This window comes from Mobula birostris, unplaced genomic scaffold (genome assembly GCF_030028105.1).
Source record: "Mobula birostris isolate sMobBir1 unplaced genomic scaffold, sMobBir1.hap1 scaffold_2858, whole genome shotgun sequence".
NCBI lineage: Eukaryota > Metazoa > Chordata > Chondrichthyes > Myliobatiformes > Myliobatidae > Mobula > Mobula birostris.
Window position 1 is genome coordinate 1 of NW_027275915.1, and position 21,837 is coordinate 21,837.

Genomic DNA, 21,837 nt, shown 5'->3' on the forward strand with positions numbered 1-21,837 from the left:
GGCAGATGGGGTCAACCTGGAGAAGTGTGAGGTGGTACACTTTGGAAGGACAAACTCCAGGCAGAGTACAAAGTAAATGGCAGGATACTTGGTAGTGTGGAGAAGCAGAGGGATCTCGGGGTACATGTCCACAGATCCCTGAAAGTTGCCTCACAGGTGGATAGGGTGGTTAAGAAAGCTTATAGGGTGTTAGCTTTCATAAGCCGAGGGATAGAGTTTAAGAGTCGCAATGTAATGATGCAGCTCTATAAAACTCTGGTTAGGCCACACTTGGAGCACTGTGTCCAGTTCTGGTCACCTCACTATAGGAAGGATGTGGAAGTATTGGAAAGGGTACAGAGGAGATTTACCAGGATGCTGCCTGGTTTAGAAAGTATGCATGATGATCAGAGATTAAGGGAGCTGGGGCTTTACTCTTTGGAGAGAAGGAGGATGAGAGGAGACATGATAGAGGTATACAAGATTATAAGAGGAATAGATAGAGTGGATAGCCAGCGCCTCTTCCCCAGGGCACCACTGCTCAATATAAGAGAACCTGGCTTTATGGTAAGGAGTGGGAATTTCAAGGGGGATTATTAGAGGAAGTTTTTTACTCAGAGAGTGGTTGGTGTGTGGAATGCACTGCCTGAGTCAGTGGTGGAGGCAGATACACTAGTGAAATTTAAGAGACTACTAGACAGGTATATGCAGAAATTTAAGGTGAGGGGTTATATGGGAGGCAGGTGTTTGAGGGTCGGCACAACATTGTGGGCCGAAGGGCCTGTACTGTGCTGTACTATTCTATGTTCTATGTTCTATATTAAGTCTGCTCTGCCATTTTTCATCGTGGCTGATCCATTTCCCTCTCCTCCCCATTCTCCTGCCGTCTCCCCGTAATCTCATGAACCTCCTGTAAACCCTCTCCAACGTTCTCCGTCTCTGTGTGTGTGTCTCTCTCTCTGTCTCCTTTCAGACACTTTGCTTTGACCTGTGTTCCTCCTTCTGCAGACACTGACTGACCTGCTGGGTGTTCCCAACAGGAAGGAATAACTTCCAAACACGGTACAGGGATCGTTGTTACTGACTTCTCTTTCCACAGATCTTTCCTAAGAGCCCTCACACCAGTGTGAGGTGAGCACCGATTCCCCTCAGAGTACACAGGAACCAGATGATAGATGTTGGTATCCTGGACCAATCTGAGAATGACTGGTGTGGTCTCAGAGAAGCTCTCCCATTTGTGTAAAACTCCCTGGCTACTAAACATCTCTTTGTCTCTCTCCCTTCCACTCTCGCTTTGTCCCTCCCTCTCTTTCTTTCATTCGTCTTCTCCCTGTGCCTTTCGTTCACTGTTGTGGCAGTGGTAGGGAGTCTGGGTGAGCACGATTGAAGAGTAGGGAGTGCAGAAACCACATAGGGGTGGCAGTGGGGTGGGGGGAATGGTGAGAGAGACCATCACTGACCTCCCATCAAAGAGAAGATTTAAATTTCTTCGGGGTAGGCATGCCTCAGAGGTTTCGCAGTGGAGCAGCAAATCAGAGTTTCTCTCTAGATACCACTAGCCCAGAGTATGTCTGTGTTTACCCTCTTTGCCGACGTTCCCTTTGGGTGAAGCATTAACCAGCTTTTCTGTCTGTCCACAGCTGCCAGTTTCCTCTCCTTGGTCAGCCCTTCGGAGCAGACTGTCTACACCTCTGTTGGGAGAAACCTCACCCTAAAATGTTCCTTCCTTGGAAGTTGTAACTTTATCTCCACCTGGATAAGTCCGGACCAGCAGAGATCTGTTAACATCAGTCATACGACTTTGCACAGTAACGTCCCAGTGAACACGGAACTGAGGGTAATCTAATATTGTCACAGGGTTAAAGTCAATCTTTTCAAGGAGTATCTACTTTATTTATTATTACACATTTACATGTAAGAGGAATTTGCACGGTGAGTTGGTCAGGGTGTCACATGCAACAAAAAACCCATTAGACCATAAGATATAGGAGCAGAATTAGGCCATTCAGCCCATCGAGTCTGCTCCACCATTTCACCATGGGTGATCCATTTTCCCTCTCAACCTCATTCTCCTGTCTGCTCCCTGTAACCTTTCACATCGTGACTGATGAAGAACTCTATTTCACAGAGTCACCACCATCTGGCTGAAGAAGTTGCTGATCTCTATTCTGAATGGCCATCCCTCTATTCTGAGGCTGTGTCCTCTGGTCTTCGACTTCCCCACCATAGGAAACATCGTCTCCACATCCCCTCAAACTAGGCCTTTGAATATTTGATAGGTTTCAATGAGATCCCCCACATTTTCAGTCCTCCAGAACCATGCCAGAATCTAGTGATTCTTGAAAGATTATTGCTCATGCCTTGTTGAAATATTCAACAATTATACGAATAAAGATGTGGAATAAAATGTGCATAAATAGATAAATACTATCATGTATTTATATTTTAACAGCATTGTGAATTGTAGTTCAAAGTGTTACTTTGCCTGATTTTTGGGACGGTAGCATGGTGGTTCGTGTGAGGTCATTCCAGCGCCAGCAACCCAGGTTTACTTCCCGCCACCGTCTGTAAGGAGATTGTATGATCTCCCTGTGATTGTGTGGTTCTCCTCCGGGTGCTCCAGTTGTCTCCAACGTGGGTCAGTAGGTGAATTGGTGACATGGGTGTAATGGGGCAGAGTGGGCTCCTTGGGCCGGAAGGATCTGTTACGGTACTGATTCTCTTTTAGAAATAGACACCAGCCCGTCCTTATTCCCATTCTCCACATTCCTGTTAACACCTCAGACTGCACCCATCTCTCTCTCACACACACACACACCTATCACACACACACCTATCACACACACACACACACCCCCACACACACACACACACACACACACACACACAGACATAGACACACACACCTATCACACACACACACAGACACACACAGATATAGACACACACACACACACACATAGACGTACACACCCATCACACACACACACACACACACACACACCCATCTCATACACACAGACACACACACCTATCACACACACACACACACCATCACACACACACACACACCCATCTCATACACACAGACACACACACCTATCACACACACACACACACCCATCACACACACACACACACCCATCTCATACACACACAGACACACACAGTCATACACATGCGCACACACACACACACACCCCTACACCTATCACACACAGACACACACACACACCATGCACCTATCACACACAGACACACACACTCGAACACACACACACACACACACACACACACACACACTCAGACACACACACACACACACACACACACTCAGACACACCTATCACACACACACCCAGAAACACACACACATCACACATACACACACCCATCTCTCACTCACACACACACACACACACACACCCATCACAGACACAGACACACACACCTATCACACACGGACACGGACACGCACACACCTATCACACACACACACAGACGCACACACCTATCACACACACACACCCATCACTCCCTCACACACACACACACACACACACACACACCCATTACACACACATAGACACTCACACATACCCACACCCCATCACAGAGAGACACATACACTCACTCACACACACCTATCACACACACACTCACACTCACACACACCACACACACACACCACACACACACACACCATCACACACACACCCAGAAACACACACACATCTCACATACACACACCCATCTCTCACTCACACACACACACACACACACCCATCACAGACACAGACACAGACACACACACCTATCACACACGGACACAGGCACGCACACACCTATCACACACACACACCCATCACTCTCTCTCACACTCACACACACACACACACACACCCATTACACACACATAGACACTCACACATACCCACACCCCATCACAGAGAGACACATACACTCACTCACACACACCTATCACACACACACTCACACTCACACTCATACACACACCACACACTCAGGCACACCTATCACACACACACACACACACACACACACACACACAAACACACACATCACACATACACACACCCATCACACACACAAACACACACACATCACATACACACATCACACACACCCCCATCACACATACACAGACCCATCACACACACAAACACACACGCACACACACCAGATGCTGGGATCACGACCGTTCTCAGGAGTTGGCCGCACCATTGACAACAACGTGCCCTGATAAGGAGATGTCAGACAGTCGGGGTGGGTGACTGTGTGTCTGTTGATTCTGAAGACTGAGAGGGGTCTTCAGCACACTAAAGGTCCCTGAGGATTCTCGACAGGGTGGGTACAGGGACAAAGGGTGTGATAGGGGTGATTAAACTGGAGAAGGTGCAGAAGATAATTCACAAGGATGTTGGTGTCACTGGGGGACTTGAGTTATAAGGAGCACAGGGTGCACAGAGACAGACTGATGATCACCCAGAGACATGGGGGCAGAATTAGGCCACTCAGCCAGTTCACCACCTCTCTCCTGTTCGTGTGCACAGGTAAACTCAATCCATCATCGGCAGTTTGGAGATTACTTATGCCGGGCTTGGAATAAACATACAACAGTAGAGGGAGTCATCCACGTTCGTGATGAAGGTATGCATCTGGCTAATCCTGCTCCTCTTCTGCAGAGGTCACCGTCTCTGTGAGCTCTACAGTCCCTACACCCCACCACAACACAGTATAGCATTCCGGACACTACACCCCTCCCCATCTCTGTGACACTCTCAGGACCATACACCCTCCCCATCTCTATCACACTCTCTGGACACAACACACTCCCCATCTCTGTGACACACTCTGGACCCCACACGCTCACATCTCTGTGACACTCTCCCGACCCTACACCCTCCCCATCTCTGTGACACTCTCCCGACCCTACTCCCTCCCCGATCTCTGTAACACTCTCCAGACCCTCCACCCTCCACCATCCCTGTCACACTCTCCAGACCCTCCACCCTCCCTATCTCTGTCACACTCTCCCGACCCTACACCCTCCCCATCTCTGTCACACTCTCCCGACCCTACACCCTCCCCCATCTCTGTAACACTCTCCAGACCCTCCACCCTCCACCATCTCTGTGACACTCTCCAGAACCTACACCCTCCCCATCACTGTCACACTCTCTGGACCCTACACCCTCCCCATCTCTGTGACACTCTCCAGACCCTACACCCCTCCACATCTGTGACACTCTCCAGACTCTACACACCTCCCCATCTGTGACACTCTCCAGACCCTCCACCCTCCACCATCTCTGTAACACTCTCCAGACCCTCCACCCTCCACCATCTCTGTCACACTCTCCAGACCCTCCACCCTCCCTATCTCTGTCACACTCTCCCGAATCTACACCCTCCCCATCTCTGTGACACTCTCCAAGCCCTACACCCTTCCCCATCTCTGTCACACTCTCCCGACCCTACTCCCTCCCCCATCTCTGTAAAACTCTCCAGACCCTACACCCCTCCCCATCTGTGACACTCTCCGGACTCTACACACCTTCCCATCCGTGACACTCTCCAGACCCTCCGCCCTCCACCATCTCTGTAACACTCTCCAGACCCTCCACCCTCCACCATCTCTGTCACACTCTCCAGACCCTCCACCCTCCACCATCTCTGTCACACTCTCCAGACCCTCCACCCTCCCTATCTCTGTCACACTCTCCCGACCCTACACCCTCCCCATCTCTGTCACACTCTCCCGACCCTACACCCTCCCCCATCTCTGTAACACTCTCCCCCATCTCTGTAACACTCTCCAGACCCTCCACCCTCCACCATCTCTGTGACACTCTCCAGAACCAACACCCTCCCCATCACTGTCACACTCTCTGGACCCTACACCCTCCCCATCTCTGTGACACTCTCCAGACCCTACACCCCTCCACATCTGTGACACTCTCCAGAACCTACACCCTCCCCATCTCTGTCACACTCTCCAAGCCCTACACCCTTCCCCATCTCTGTCACACTCTCCCGACCCTACTCCCTCCCCCATCTCTGTAACACTCTCCAGACCCTCCAACCTCCGCCATCTCTGTGACACTCTCCAGAACCTACACCCTCCCCATCACTGTCACACTCTCTGGACCCTCCACCCTCCACCATCTCTGTGACACTCTCCAGACCCTCCACCCTCTACCATCTCTGTCACACTCTCCAGACCCTCCACCCTCCCTATCTCTGTCACACTCTCCCGACCCTACACCCTCCCCATCTCTGTCAAGCTCTCCAGACCCTACACCCTCCCCATCTCTGTCACACTCTCCCGACCCTACACCCTCCCCATCTCTGTGACACTCTCCGGACCCTACACACCTCCCCATCTGAGACACTCTCCAGACCCTCCACCCTCCACCATCCACCATCTCTGTGACACTCTCCAGAACCTACACCCTCCCCATCTCTGTCACACTCTCCAAGCCCTACACCCTTCCCCATCTGTGTCACACTCTCCAGACCGTACACCCTCCCCCACCTCTGCAACACTCTCCAGACCCTACACCCTCCCCCATCTCTGATACACTCTCCCGACCCTACACCCCTCCCCATCTCTGTGACACTCTCCCGACCCTACACCCCTCCCCATCTCTGTGACACTCTCCAGACCCTATACCCCTCACCATCTCTGTGACATTCTCCAGACCCTACACCCCTCCCCATCTCTGTGACACTCTCCGGACCCTACACTCCTCCCCAACTCTGTCACACTCTCCGTACCCTACACCCTCCCCATCTCTGTCACACTCTCCGGACCCTACACCCTCCCCCATCTCTGTAACACTCTCCAGACCCTACACCCTCCCCCATCTCTGTAACACTCTCCGGACCCTAGACCCCTCCCCATCTGTGACACTCTCCAGACCCTACACCCCTCCTCATCTCTGTGACACTTTCCAGAACCTACACCCTCCCCATCACTGTCACACTCTCTGGACCCTACACCCTCCCCATCTCTGTGACACTCTCCAGACTCTACACACATCCCCATCTGTGACACTCTCCAGACCCTACACACCTCCCTATCTCTGTGACACTCTCTGGACCCTACACCCCTCCCCAACTCTGTCACACTCTCCGTACCCTACACCCTCCCCATCTCTGTCACACTCTCCAGACCGTACACCCTCCCCCACCTCTGCAACACTCTCCAGACCCTACACCCTCCCCCATCTCTGATACACTCTCCCGACCCTACACCCTCCCCATCTCTGTGACACTCTCCGGACCCTACACCCCTCCCCATCTGTGACACACTCTCCCGACCCTACTCCCTCCCCCATCTCTGTAACACTCTCCAGACCCTCCACCCTCCACCATCCCTGTGACACTCTCCAGAACCTACACCCTCCCCATCTCTGTGACACACTTCAGACCCTACACCCTCCCCATCTCTGTCACACTCTCCAAGCCCTACACCCTTCCCCATCTCTGTCACACTCTCCCGACCCCACACCCTCCCCCATCTCTGTAACACTCTCCAGACCCTCCAAGCTCCACAATCTCTGTGACACTCTCCAGAACCTACACCCTCCCCATCACTGTCACACTCTCTGGACCCTACACCCTCCCCATCTCTGTGACACTCTCCAGACCCTACACCCCTCCCCATCTGTGACACTCTCCAGACTCTACACACCTTCCCATCCGTGACACTCTCCAGACCCTCCACCCTCCACCATCTCTGTCACACTCTCCAGACCCTCCACCCTCCCTATCTCTGTCACACTCTCCCGACCCTACACCCTCCCCATCTCTGTCACACTCTCCCGACCCTACACCCTCCCCCATCTCTGTAACACTCTCCAGACCCTCCACCCTCCACCATCTCTGTGACACTCTCCAGAACCTCCACCCTCCCCATCACTGTCACACTCTCTGGACCCTACACCCTCCCCATCTCTGTGACACTCTCCAGACCCTACACCCCTCCACATCTGTGACACTCTCCAGACTCTACACACCTCCCCATCTGTGACACTCTCCAGACCCTCCACCCTCCACCATCTCTGTAACACTCTCCAGACCCTCCACCCTCCACCATCTCTGTCACACTCTCCAGACCCTCCACCCTCCCTATCTCTGTCACACTCTCCCGACCCTACACCCTCCCCATCTCTGTGACACTCTCCGGACCCTACACACCTCCCCATCTGTGACACTCTCCAGACCCTCCACCCTCCACCATCTCTGTGACACTCTCCAGAACCTACACCCTCCCCATCTCTGTCACACTCTCCAAGCCCTACACCCTTCCCCATCTCTGTCACACTCTCCCGATCCTACTCCCTCCCCCATCTCTGTGACACTCTCCAGAACCTACACCCTCCCCATCTCTGTGACACTCTCCAGACCCTACACCCCTCCCCATCTGTGACACTCTCCGGACCCTACACCTCTCCCCAACTCTGTTATGCTCTCCGTACCCTACACCCTCCCCATCTCTGTCACACTCTCCAAACCCTACACTCTCCCCCATCTCTGTAACACTCCCCAGACCCTACACCCTCCCACATCTCTGTAACACTCTCCCGACCCTCCCCATCTCTGTGACTCTCTCCAGTCCCTCCACCCTCCACCATCTCTGTAACACTCTCCAGACCCTACACCCTCCACCATCTCTGTGACACTCTCCAGACCCTCCACCCTCTACCATCTCTGTCACACTCTCCAGACCCTCCACCCTCCCTATCTCTGTCACACTCTCCAGACCCTACACCCCTCCCCATCTCTGTGACACTCTCCGGACCCTACACTCCTCCCCAACTCTGTCACACTCTCTGTACCCTACACCCTCCCCATCTCTGTCACACTCTCCGGACCCTACACCCTCCCCCATCTCTGTAACACTCTCCAGACCCTACACCCTCCCCCATCTCTGTAACACTCTCCGGACCCTACACCCCTCCCCATCTGTGACACTCTCCAGACCCTACACCCCTCCTCATCTCTGTGACACTTTCCAGAACCTACACCCTCCCCATCACTGTCACACTCTCTGGACCCTACACCCTCCCCATCTCTGTGACACTCTCCAGACTCCACACACATCCCCATCTGTGACACTCTCCAGACCCTACACACCTCCCTATCTCTGTGACACTCTCTGGACCCTACACCCCTCCCCAACTCTGTCACACTCTCCGTACCCTACACCCTCCCCATCTCTGTCACACTCTCCAGACCGTACACCCTCCCCCACCTCTGCAACACTCTCCAGACCCTACACCCTCCCCCATCTCTGATACACTCTCCCGACCCTACACCCTCCCCATCTCTGTGACACTCTCCGGACCCTACACCCCTCCCCATCTGTGACACACTCTCCCGACCCTACTCCCTCCCCCATCTCTGTAACACTCTCCAGACCCTCCACCCTCCACCATCCCTGTGACACTCTCCAGAACCTACACCCTCCCCATCTCTGTGACACACTTCAGACCCTACACCCTCCCCATCTCTGTCACACTCTCCAAGCCCTACACCCTTCCCCATCTCTGTCACACTCTCCCGACCCCACACCCTCCCCCATCTCTGTAACACTCTCCAGACCCTCCAAGCTCCACAATCTCTGTGACACTCTCCAGAACCTACACCCTCCCCATCACTGTCACACTCTCTGGACCCTACACCCTCCCCATCTCTGTGACACTCTCCAGACCCTACACCCCTCCCCATCTGTGACACTCTCCAGACTCTACACACCTTCCCATCCGTGACACTCTCCAGACCCTCCACCCTCCACCATCTCTGTCACACTCTCCAGACCCTCCACCCTCCCTATCTCTGTCACACTCTCCCGACCCTACACCCTCCCCATCTCTGTCACACTCTCCCGACCCTACACCCTCCCCCATCTCTGTAACACTCTCCAGACCCTCCACCCTCCACCATCTCTGTGACACTCTCCAGAACCTCCACCCTCCCCATCACTGTCACACTCTCTGGACCCTACACCCTCCCCATCTCTGTGACACTCTCCAGACCCTACACCCCTCCACATCTGTGACACTCTCCAGACTCTACACACCTCCCCATCTGTGACACTCTCCAGACCCTCCACCCTCCACCATCTCTGTAACACTCTCCAGACCCTCCACCCTCCACCATCTCTGTCACACTCTCCAGACCCTCCACCCTCCCTATCTCTGTCACACTCTCCCGACCCTACACCCTCCCCATCTCTGTGACACTCTCCGGACCCTACACACCTCCCCATCTGTGACACTCTCCAGACCCTCCACCCTCCACCATCTCTGTGACACTCTCCAGAACCTACACCCTCCCCATCTCTGTCACACTCTCCAAGCCCTACACCCTTCCCCATCTCTGTCACACTCCCCAGACCCTACACCCTCCCACATCTCTGTAACACTCTCCCGACCCTCCCCATCTCTGTGACTCTCTCCAGTCCCTCCACCCTCCACCATCTCTGTAACACTCTCCAGACCCTACACCCTCCACCATCTCTGTGACACTCTCCAGACCCTACACCCCTCCCCATCTCTGTGACACTTTCTGGCCCCTACACCCTCCCTATCTCTGTGACACTCTCCGGACCCTACACCCCTCCCCATATCTGTGACACTCTCCGGACCCTACATCCTTCCCCATGTCTGTGACACTCCGTGGAACCTACACCCCTCCCCATCTCTGTAACACTCTCCAGACATTACTCCCCTCCCCATCTCTGTAACACTCTCCGGAACCTACACCCCTCCCCATCTCTGTGGCACTCTCCGGACCCTACACCCTACCCCATCTCTGTGGCACTCTCTGGCCCCTACACCATCCCTATCTCTGTCATACTCTCCAGACCCTACACCCCTCCCCTGTTTTTCCCAGGCCAGAAATAGGTGGCTGGTGGAGTAATGGCATCCGCACTGGGCTTTGAGGCAAATGGTCACGGGTTCAAATCCAGGTGGCTCCTTTCATGCCAATGAACTGGCCTCAACTGTTTCCTGTGGCAGAGAATTCCACAGATTCACCACTCTCTGTGTGAAGAAGTTTTTCCTAATCTCGGTCCTAAAAGGCTTCCCCTCTATCCTCAAACTGTGGCCCCTCGTTCTGGACTTCCCCAACATCGGGAATAATCTTCTTGCATCTAGCCTGTCCAATCCCTTTAGGATCTTATACGTCTCAATCAGATCCCCCCTCAATCTTCTAAATTCCAACGAGTACAAGCCCAGTTCATCCAGTCTCTCTTCATATGAAAGTCCTGCCATCCCAGGAATCAATCTGGTGAACCTTCTTTGTACTCCCTCTATGGCAAGAATGTCTTTCCTCAGATTAGGGGACCAAAACTGCACACAATACTCCAGGTGTGGTCTCACCAAGGCCTTGTACAACTGCAGTAGTACCTCCCTGCTCCTGTACTCGAAACCTCTCGCTATAAATGCCAGCATACCATTCGCCTTTTTCACCGCCTGCTGTACCTGCATGCCCACTTTCAATGACTGGTGTATAATGACACCCAGGTCTCGTTGCACCTCCCCTTTTCCTAATCGGCCACCCTTCAGATAATAATCTGTTTTCCTATTTTTGCCACCGAAGTGGATAACTTCACATTTATCCACATTAAATTGCATCTGCCATGAATTTGCCCACTCACCCAACCTATCCAAGTCACTCTGCATCCTCTTAGCATTCTCCTCACAGCTAACACTGCCACCCAGCTTCGTGTCATCCGCAAACTTGGAGATGCTGCATTTAATTCCCTCATCCAAGTCATTAATATATATTGTAAACAACTGTGGTCCCAGCACTGAGCCTTGCGGTACCCCACTAGTCACCGCCTGCCATTCTGAAAAGGTCCCGTTTATTCCCACTCTTTGCTTCCTGTCTGCTAACCAACTCTCCACCCACACCAATACCTTACCCGCAATACCGTGTGCTTTAAGTTTGCACACTAATTTCCTGTGTGGGACCTTGTCAAAAGCCTTTTGAAAATCCAAATATACCACATCCACTGGTTCTCCCCTATCCACTCTACTGGTTACATCCTCAAAAAATTCTATGAGATTCGTCAGACATGATTTTCCTTTCACAAATCCATGCTGACTTTGTCCGATGATTTCACCGCTTTCCAAATGTGCTGTTATCACATCTTTGATAACTGACTCCAGCAGTTTCCCCACCACCGATGTTAGGCTAACCGGTCTATAATTCCCCAGTTTCTCTCTCCCTCCTTTTTTAAAAAGTGGAGTTACATTAGCCACCCTCCAATCCTCAGGAACTAGTCCAGAATCTAACGAGTTTTGAAAAATTATCACTAATGCATCCACTATTTCTTGGGCTACTTCCTTAAGCACTCTAGGATGCAGACCATCTGGCCCTGGGGATTTATCTGCCTTTAATCCCTTCAATTTACCTAACACCACTTCCCTACTAACAAGTATTTCGCTCAGTTGCTCCATCTCACTGGACCCTCTGTCCCCTACTATTTCTGGAAGATTATTTATGTCCTCCTTAGTGAAGACAGAACCAAAGTAATTATTCAATTGGTCTGCCATGTCCTTGCTCCCCATAATCAATTTACCTGTTTCTGTCTGTAGGGGACCTACATTTGTCTTTACCAGTCTTTTCCTTTTTACATATCTATAAAAGCTTTTACAGTCAGTTTTTATGTTCCCTGCCAGTTTTCTCTCATAAGAGGACATGGCTTTAAGGTAAGGTGTGGGAAGTTCAAGGGGGATATTAGAGGAAGGTTTTTTACTCAGAGAGTGGTTGGTGCGTGGAATGCACTGCCTGAGTCAGTGATGGAGGCAGATACACTAGTGAAGTTTAAGAGACTACTAGACAGGTATATGGAGGAATCTAAGGTGGGGGCTTATATGGGAGGCAGGGTTTGAGGGTCTGCACAACATCGTGGGCTGAATGGGCCTGTACTGTACTATTCTATGTTCTATGTTCTATAACCCCACCGCCAGTGGGAGTGTTCAGGGATAACCACACAGCCAGTGGGCTTGTTCGGGGGATAACCCCACCGCCAGTGGGAGCATTCGGGGGGATAACCCCACCGTCAGTGGGGGTGTTCGGGGGGGGTAACCCCACCGCCAGTGGGAGCTTTCGGGGGGTAACTCCACCACCAGTGGGAGTGTTCGGGGGATAACCCCACCGCCAGTGGGGGTGTTCAGGGGATAACCCCACCGCCAGTGGGGGTGTTCAGGGGATAACCCCACCATCAGTGGGGGTGTTTGGGGATAACACCACCGCCAGTGGGGGTGTTCAGGGGGTAACCCCACCGCCAGTGGGAGCGTTCAGGGGGTAACCCCACTGCCAGTGGGAGTGTTCGGGGGGAAACCCCACCACCAGTGGGGGTGTTCGGGGGATAACCCCACCGCCAGTGGGAGTGTTCAGGGATAACCACACAGCCAGTGGGCTTGTTCGGGGGATAACCCCACCGCCAGTGGGAGCATTCGGGGGGATAACCCCACCGTCAGTGGGGGTGTTCGGGGGGGGGGGTAACCCCACCGCCAGTGGGAGCTTTCGGGGGGTAACTCCACCACCAGTGGGAGTGTTCGGGGGATAACCCCACCGCCAGTGGGGGTGTTCAGGGGATAACCCCACCATCAGTGGGGGTGTTTGGGGATAACCCCACCGCCAGTGGGGGTGTTCAGGGGGTAACCCCACCGCCAGTGGGAGCGTTCAGGGGGTAACCCCACTGCCAGTGGGAGTGTTCGGGGGGAAACCCCACCACCAGTGGGGGTGTTCGGGGGATAACCCCACTGCCAGTGGGAGTGTTCGGAGGTAACCCCACCGCCAGTGGGAATGTTTAGCGGGTAACCCCACTGCCAGTGGGAGTGTTCGGAGGTAACCCCACCGCCAGTGGGAGTGTTCAGGGGATAACCCCACCGCCAGTGGGAGTGTTCGGGGGATAACCCCACCGCCAGTGGGGGTGTGCGGAGGATAACCCCACCACCAGTGGGAATGTTCAGGGGATAACCCCACTGCCTGTGGGAGTGTTCGGAGGTAACCCCACCACCAGTGGGAATGTTTAGCGGGTAACCCCACTGCCAGTGGGAGTGTTTGGAGGTAACCCCACCGCCAGTGGGAGTGTTCAGGGGATAACCCCACCACCAGTGGGGGTGTGTGTGGGATAACCCCACTGCCAGTGGGAGTGTTCCGAGGTAACCCCACCGCCAGTGGGAATGTTTAGCGGGTAACCCCACTGCCAGTGGGAGTGTTCGGGGGGATAACCCCACCGTCAGTGGGGGTGTTCGGGGGGGGTAACCCCACCGCCAGTGGGAGCTTTCGGGGGGTAACTCCACCACCAGTGGGAGTGTTCGGGGGATAACCCCACCGCCAGTGGGGGTGTTCAGGGGATAACCCCACCATCAGTGGGGGTGTTTGGGGATAACCCCACCGCCAGTGGGGGTGTTCAGGGGGTAACCCCACCGCCAGTGGGAGCGTTCAGGGGGTAACCCCACTGCCAGTGGGAGTGTTCGGGGGGAAACCCCACCACCAGTGGGGGTGTTCGGGGGATAACCCCACCGCCAGTGGGAGTGTTCAGGGATAACCACACAGCCAGTGGGCTTGTTCGGGGGATAACCCCACCGCCAGTGGGAGCATTCGGGGGGATAACCCCACCGTCAGTGGGGGTGTTCGGGGGGGGGGTAACCCCACCGCCAGTGGGAGCTTTCGGGGGGTAACTCCACCACCAGTGGGAGTGTTCGGGGGATAACCCCACCGCCAGTGGGGGTGTTCAGGGGATAACCCCACCATCAGTGGGGGTGTTTGGGGATAACCCCACCGCCAGTGGGGGTGTTCAGGGGGTAACCCCACCGCCAGTGGGAGCGTTCAGGGGGTAACCCCACTGCCAGTGGGAGTGTTCGGGGGGAAACCCCACCACCAGTGGGGGTGTTCGGGGGATAACCCCACTGCCAGTGGGAGTGTTCGGAGGTAACCCCACCGCCAGTGGGAATGTTTAGCGGGTAACCCCACTGCCAGTGGGAGTGTTCGGAGGTAACCCCACCGCCAGTGGGAGTGTTCAGGGGATAACCCCACCGCCAGTGGGAGTGTTCGGGGGATAACCCCACCGCCAGTGGGGGTGTGCGGAGGATAACCCCACCACCAGTGGGAATGTTCAGGGGATAACCCCACTGCCTGTGGGAGTGTTTGGAGGTAACCCCACCACCAGTGGGAATGTTTAGCGGGTAACCCCACTGCCAGTGGGAGTGTTTGGAGGTAACCCCACCGCCAGTGGGAGTGTTCAGGGGATAACCCCACCACCAGTGGGGGTGTGTGTGGGATAACCCCACCGCCAGTGGGAGCGTTCGGCGGTAACCCCACCGCCAGTGGGAGTGTTGGGGGGATAACCCCACTGCCAGTGGGGGTGTGCGGAGGATAACCCCACCGCCAGTGGGAATGTTCAGGGGATAACCCCACTGCCTGTGGGAGTGTTCAGAGGTAACCCCACCATCAGTGGGAGTGTGCGGGGGATAACCCCACCGCCAGTGGGGGTGCTTGGGGGATAACCCCACTGCCAGTGGGGATGTGCGGGGGATAACCCCACCGCCAGTGGGGGTGTGCGGGGGATAACCCCATCGCCAGTGGGGGTGTGCGGGGGATAACCCCATCACCAGTGGGGGTGTTTGGGGGATAACCCCACAGCCAGTGGGGGTGTGCGGGGGATAACCCCACCACCGGCACTAGTGCCAGGGGTGGTGGTAGAGGCCACTTAGATACATGAGGGACATTTAACAGACTCTTGGCTAAGGTCATGGATGATAGAAAAATGGAGGGCCATGTGGGAAGGAAGGGTTCAATCGTGGTGAATTATCTCCAAAGGTCACGGGTTCACCCTTCACCTCCTCCAATTCTGAGTATCTGGGACATTTTCCTCACTAAATTGCGACTTATGTATTTCTATTAGAATGGAAACCACAGAGACAAGATGGGATACCAACTTCTGCATTCATTGTCATAATCATTGTTCTTTTCGTCCTGTTGGTGATCATTTTCCTGGTGATGAGTTGCAAAAGAGATTCTGCAGATGCTGGAAATCCAGAGAAACAGGCACAAAATGCTGGAGGAACTCAGCAGGTCAGGAGAGGCCTATGGAGAGGAATGAATAGTTGATGTTTCAGGCTGAGAAGGGGAAGGATGGCGGGTTCCAGGGGGAGCAGATAGATCAGGGAGGAGAAGAGAAAGGGGAAGAGAGGAGTCAGAATGGGGAATAGAAAAAGAGATGAGGAAGAGAGGGGAGGAATTACAGGAAGCTGGAGAAATCAATGTTCATGCCATCAGGTTGGAGGCTCAGATGGAATTTGAGGTGGAATTTGAGAACTTCTTGGATGCTCTGAAATTGAAAGTCTCATCTGAAAACAGATGTAACGGAAGTGACGGAGCTGAGAAAAGCTCATAGCATTTTTATAAGAGCGGGTGGGAAGAGGAAAAGTCAAGGTTACTGCGAGAAGAGTAGGTTTATAAAAGATATCAGTAGACATTTAGCCTCCAGAGATTGAGGAAGTGGGAGGAGCTGAAACAGAAACTCCTGATGTCGTATAGGACAGTCAGAGTAGGTATAATCGGCATTAACACACCGTCCCATCACGCGCTCTCGGGATCAGACACACCGTCCCATCACACACCCCCGGGGTCAGACACACCATCCCATCACACACTCCCGGGGTCAGACACACCGTTCCATCACACACTCCTGGGATCAGACACACCGTTCCATCGTACACCCCCAGGATCAGACACACCGTCCCATCACATGCTCCCGGGGTCAGACACACCATCCCATTACACACTCCCGGGATAGGACACACCGGCCCATCACACACTCCTGGGATAGGACACACCGTCCCATCACACACTCCCGGGGTCAGACACACCGTCCCATCACACACCCTTGGGGTCAGACACACCGTCCCATTATACGCTCCTGGGATAGGACACACCGTCCCATCAACACTCCCGGGGTCAGACACACCATCCCATCACACACTACCGGGGTCAGATACACCGTCCCATCACACACTGCCGGGGTCAGACACACCGTCCCATCACACACCCCCGGGGTCAGACACAACGTCCCATCACACACCCCAGGGGTCAGAGACACCATCCCATCACACACCCCCGGGATAGGACACACTGTCCCATCACACACAATCGGGGTCAGACACACCGTCCCATCACACACCCCAGGGGTCAGAGACACTGTCCCATCACACACCCCCGGGATAGGACACACCGTCCCGTCACACACAATCGGGGTCAGACACACCGTCCCATCATACACCCCCAGGATCAGACACATCATCCCGTCACACACCCTCGCGGTCAGACACACTGTCCCGTCACACGCTCCCAGGGTCAGACACACCATCCCATCACATACTCCCGGGGTCAGACACACCATCCCATCACACACTCCCGGGATCAGACACACCATCACATCACACACTCCCGGGATCAGACAAACCGTCCCATCACACACTGCCGGGGTCAGACACACCGTCCCATCACGCACTCCCGGGGTCAGACAGACCATCCCATCATAAGCTCCTGGGGTCAGACACACCATCCCATCACACTTTTAGGGTCAGACACACCATCCAATCACACGCTCCCAGGGTCAGACACACCGTCCCATCACACACTCCCGGGATCTGACACACCGTCCCATCACGCACTGCCGGGGTCAGACAGACCATCCCATCATAAGCTCCTGGGGTCAGACACACCATCCCATCACACTTTTAGGGTCAGACACACCGTCCCATCACACACTCCCGGGGTCAGACACAGAGTGAATCTCCCTCCACACTGTCCCAACGCACAATCCCAGGGTCAAACACAGACTGAATTTCTCTCCACACCATCCCATCACACACCCCCAGGGTCAGACATAACGTCCCATCACGCACTCCTGAGGTCAGACACAGAGTGAAGCACCCTCTACACTGTCCCATCACACACCCCCGGGGTCAGACACAACGTCCCATCACACACTCCCGGGGTCAGACACAGAGTGAATCTCCCTCCACACTGTCCCAACGCACAATCCCAGGGTCAAACACAGACTGAATTTCTCTCCACACCATCCCATCACACACCCCCAGGGTCAGACATAACGTCCCATCACGCACTCCTGAGGTCAGACACAGAGTGAAGCACCCTCTACACTGTCCCATCACACACCCCCGGGGTCAGACACAACGTCCCATCACACACTCCGGGGATCAGACACACCATCCCGGCATATGCTTCTGGGGTCAGACACACCGTCCCATCACACACTCCCGGGGTCAGACACACCATCCCATCACACACTCCCGGGATCAGACACACCGTCACATCACACACTCCTGGGATTAGACACACCGTCCCATCGCACACTCCCGGGGTCAGACACACCATCCCATCATACGCTCCCAGGGTCAGACACACCGTCCCATCACACTTTTAGGGTCAGACACACCGTCCCATCACGCTCCCGGGGTCAGACACACCGTCCCATCACACGCTCCCGGGATCAGACACACTGTCCCATTTCACATTCCTGGGGTCAGACACAGAGTGAAGCTCCCTCTACACAGTCCCATCACACACTCCCGGGGTCAAACACAGAGTGAATCTCCCTCCACACTGTCCCAACGCACAATCCCAGGGTCAAGCACAGACTGAAGTTCTCTCCACACCATTCCAACACACACCGCCAGGGTCAGACATAACGTCCCATCACGCACTCCTGAGGTCAGACACAGAGTGAATCTCCCTCCACACTTTCCCGTCACACACTCCCGGGGTCAGACACAGAGTGAAGCTCCCTCTACACCGTCCCATCACACACTCCCGGGGTCAGAACAGAGTGAAGCTCCCTCCACACTGTCCCATCACACACTCCCGGGGTCAGACACAGAGTGAAGTTCCCTCCACACTGTCCCATCACACACTTCCGGGGTCAGACACAGAATGAAGCTCCCTCTACACCGTCTCATCACACACTCCCGGGGTCAGACACAGAGTGAATCTCCCTCCACACTGTCCCATCACACATTCCCGGGGTCAGACACAGAGTGAATCTCCCTCCACACTGTCCCAACGCACAATCCCAGGGTCAAACACACCATCCCATCACGCACTCCTGAGGTCAGACACAGCGTGAAGCACCCTCTACACTGTCCCATCACACACCCCCGGGGTCAGACACACTGTCCCATCACACACTCCCGGGGTCAGACACACCGTCCCATCACACACTCCCGGGGTCAGACACACCGTCCCATCACACACTCCCGGGATCAGACACACCATCCCATTTCACATTCCCAGGGTCAGACACAGAGTGAAGCTCCCTCTACACCCTCCCATCACACACTCCCGGGGTCAGACACAGAGTGAATCTCCCTCCACACTGTCCCATCACACACTCCCGGGGTCAGACACAGAGTGAATCTCCTTCCACACCGTCCCATCACACACTCCCGGGGTCAGACACAGAGTGAAGCTCCCTCCACACCGTCCCATCACACACTCCCGGGGTCAGACACAGAGTGAATCTCCCTCAACACTGTCCCATCGCACAATCCCAGGGTCAAACACAGAGTGAAGTTCTCTCCACACCTTCCCATCACATATTCCTGGGGTTAGACACAGGGTGAAGTTCCCTCTACACTGACACATCACATGCTCAGAGACAGGGTGAAGTCCTCTGTGTTTGTATAATTTATCAATTTTCTCTTCTTTCTTCATTCAAAGTGAAATCAGAATTCCACAAGTTTTTGAGATCGCTTTCGAAAAAGTATTGACCTCAAATTTTGTGGAAAATGAAAACCAAGGAACACTTCATTGATCTTGACTACGCTGGGCACTCGAACCTGGCAGATAATGATTTGTGGGATCCCTGCTGGTGGGAATTATTGAACAGTGAGTCAGCAGCTGCCCTGACATCGACTGGAGGAGACATGGATCCAAGCTCTGGAATCCATTGTTGGATTGTGCCGTAAAATTGTTGTTTAAATTTCTTCTGCTTATTTGTATTTTTTATATTCTCAGCGATATACATGTAATAGTTTAATGAGCTTTCCAATGCTTTCAGTCGCCCCTGTATCTTTCTGAAAACTTCCTAGTTTTAGTAGTTTGTATTGAATTACTTCAACAGAGGCAACCTCATTGGTTAACTTAAGCAATGAAATGTGTGCTATCAGTACTCTGCGATAAGAAGACCAGACCATATTTTTTTTGTGGTTTATTTTCTTTTCAATCTTTATTTTGCTTTGTTCTTCTAACACTTAATAGAAGAATGATAAGCACTCATCTTTATGCCTGATCCTTGACTTCCGAATAACCTTTGATCACAAAATCACCCAGCATGCAGACACAAAATACTGGATCTGTTGCCCCTCAGTCCTCTGGAAGATTGATTTATTGATTTTTTTGAAGAGGAACACACCCATAGAAAGCACTCCCTCAATGTCAAATGAAATGTAACCAGTCTTCATCTTAACCCTGTTTAGTGACCTCTCTAATCATGAAATTTTACCATTTTCATGTTTGATACTTGTCATGTACCCCGTGACGGGAATAAAGAACCAGCAGAAATAGAAACCACTTTGGAGTCTCGTATTGCTATAAACTACTAATATTTATTAGTAACTACGCAATACAGTAATATAAATGTAGATAAATCACACAGGTTAGCAATGATTATATATAATAGTAAGTGTGGAATATATATGTGTGAAAAACCAAGCTTCTTTAGGTCTAGGGGTAAAAAGATACAGTCTTACGATGATGAGTAAAGTTCAGTTCAGTTCAGTTCATGGTATTTAGTTGAGTAGTGATGGAGAGACAGAGCGAGAGAGTGAGTTGAGTCTTCAGATGAGCTGATGCCGTCGATCTTCTCGTCGTCCTTCGAAATCCTTCACAAGTCACCGACTGTGACTTTAACCAGGGGAACCGGTTTTCCTGTGGTGGAGCTATCACCCCGGCAAGGGTGGACACATAGACAACTCTCCACCAGTCAACCCCTTCTTCACCATTGGAATAGCAATTTGGATCGATCCGCCTGATCGATCCTCCAAAACCCACTTTCTCTGCAGGCACAACAATGCTCATTCAGTATCCAGATCATATGTCTGAGGTCTGTATCATCTGACCTCCTATTTATTTCACCAGGCTGAGCATCACCTGTCTTTCAAAGAGTCCCTCCTTCCTTTGTCTGTGAAGGAAATGCAGAAGCAGGCAACAAGTCCTTGAAAGTAACACCAATAACCTGCTGAAAATCATAACACCGAGTGTCCATTAAATAACACTGCCTTCGGTCACCATAGCAACTTTCGAGCTGCTTGGTGCTGTCTCCAACTCCAAACTCAGTAAAAATCCAAAGTTACTTCCAATGCCTTAAAGTGACAGTCCAGCTGTTAATCTTCCTCTCTCTCTCTCTCTCTCTTTTCAAAAGCAACATATCGGTGGTAAATAATTCTCTCTCTCTCTTTTCAAAAACACAGTTAATAGGGGTACTCCAGGATCTCCTCACATACTAAGCCAACTGAGAATATTACTTTAAACATCAGGGTGTTTGGTATGAATTTCTAAGATTTTAATCATGTTATGTTCTAATTCACATTTAGTAGGATAATGTGGTTACAGTATAGAAACTGGCCTTCCACCCCAACATCCCCCACTGATCTTTTTGGCCCATCTATGCTAATCCCAGTAGTCCCCATTATGCCTTGTATCTTGATGTGTCGATCTAAATGCTTCTGATTATGTCTGACTCCACCAGCCCATTCCAGGTACCAAAATCCTATGGGAAACCAC

At 53.0% G+C, this 21,837-nt stretch overlaps 1 long non-coding RNA gene across 1 annotated transcript; it reads left to right on the top strand.

Moving 5' to 3' along the window:
• Positions 1-1,622: 1,622 nt before the first annotated feature.
• On the top strand, positions 1,623-20,625 carry LOC140192861 (uncharacterized). Its single transcript, XR_011884473.1, has 4 exons — positions 1,623-1,816; positions 4,554-4,650; positions 15,935-16,104; positions 19,774-20,625. It is a non-coding gene; the product is annotated as an uncharacterized lncRNA (long non-coding RNA).
• Positions 20,626-21,837: the final 1,212 nt, after the last annotated feature.